We start from the raw sequence: 1,546 nt of genomic DNA, 5'->3' as shown, positions 1-1,546 counted from the left end.
TACCTCCTCCGTCTTCTCCCACCATCCTCTACCTACTCCCTCTTCTACCTTCTCCCTCTCCTCTACCCTCCTCCACCTTCTCCCACCATCCTCGACCTCCTCCCTCTTCTACCTTCTCCCCCTCCACTACCTCCTCTCTCCCCTATCTCCCAACTCCCCCTCCTTCTCCACCACCTTCTCCCCCTCCTCTACCTCCTCCGTCTTCTCCCACCATCCTCTACCTACTTCCTCTTCTACTTTCCCCCTCTCCCCTACCTCCTCCACCTTATCCCACCATCCTCGACCTCCTCCCTCTTCTACCTTCTCCCCTCCACTACCTCCTCTCTCCCCTATCTCTCAACTCCCCCTCCCTTCCACCACATTCTCCCCCTCTATATTCTCCCTCCTCTCCCTCCTCCTCCACCACCTTCTACCCTCTTCCTCGACCACCTTCTACCCTCCTCCTCGACCTCCGTCCTGTACCCCTTTTCTACCTCCTCCCTGTCCCCCTTTTCTACCTCCTCTCCCTCCTCCTCCTCCACTACCTTTTCCCTCGTCCTCTACCTCGTCTACCTCCACCCCTTCTCTCCTCCTCCTTCCCCCACTACCTTCTCCCTCGTCTTCTACCTTCTCTCCTTTCTCCTGTACGACCTTCTCCCCTCCTCATATACCTCGTCCCTCTTCCTCTATTTTCTCCCTTGCTCATACATAGTAACTGCCTAATATTGGCACTCCTCGGCCTTTCAACATGTATAAAATATTTAAATTTTTTTATGATAGAGCTCAGTGGTCAAGGCTATCATTTAACGTCTGCTTGCGTGTGCACTGCGAATTCACCGCGGTGCGAATAAGAACACATTTTCTGTTATCCGCACCGCCGCGGTGCGAATAACCACTACTACTACTACTACTACGGGTTTTTTGTATTATGTAGATCAGGAGTAGATAATAGGGAATAGGGTTGCCTATTATCTATTTCTGATGTAGTTCCCTCCTCCACGCACCGCATCGAACCATGCGACTCTGAATCGAAGCATTCGATCCGTGAATGTTATATGTGATAAAATCAACCATAAAACAAAAAATCGAATTATGAAACAAAATACATGCCATACATTTTACCTCGGTTTTATTTTGAAAACTCGTGTAATTTCTCGCGGAGTTGGTGAACCGCTGCGGCTCCATGGCGGAACGGTAGCGCGTCTGACTTCAGATCAGAAGGTTGCGTGTTCGAATCCCGTCAGGGTCATAACGTTATATATCAAAATAACATTGTATTCCGCTGTTTGATTTTTGGCAGAAAGTGTGTGTGTGTGTGTGTGTGTATGTATGTGTTAGTGTGCGCGCGCGCGTGTGTGCGCATGGTATGAAGATATTATGAAACGCCCTGCTGTGTGATTCCTTGCTGCCTCGCCTCATGACCTTACTGTCTGATCAGTCCAGTGCTAGCGACAGAGAACGTACCTCACTGTACCTATGTATATTTATTTACCTGTGTGTTTATCTATGCACTAATCACCTGCACCTCACTGTACACGCACCTGTGTATATTTATTTACCTGTTCGT

General features: G+C 49.1%; 1 non-coding gene across 1 annotated transcript; it reads left to right on the top strand.

The window, feature by feature from the left end:
- The first annotated feature begins 1,156 nt into the window (after nt 1-1,156).
- On the top strand, nt 1,157-1,228 carry Trnastop-uca. The gene has a single exon. It is a non-coding gene; the product is annotated as a tRNA-Sec (tRNA).
- Nucleotides 1,229-1,546: the final 318 nt, after the last annotated feature.

Source organism: Priapulus caudatus, unplaced genomic scaffold (genome assembly GCF_000485595.1).
Source record: "Priapulus caudatus unplaced genomic scaffold, Priapulus_caudatus-5.0.1 Scaffold3003, whole genome shotgun sequence".
NCBI classification, from domain to species: Eukaryota; Metazoa; Priapulida; class Priapulimorpha; order Priapulimorphida; family Priapulidae; genus Priapulus; species Priapulus caudatus.
This window is presented reverse-complemented; position numbering and strand designations above follow the sequence as displayed.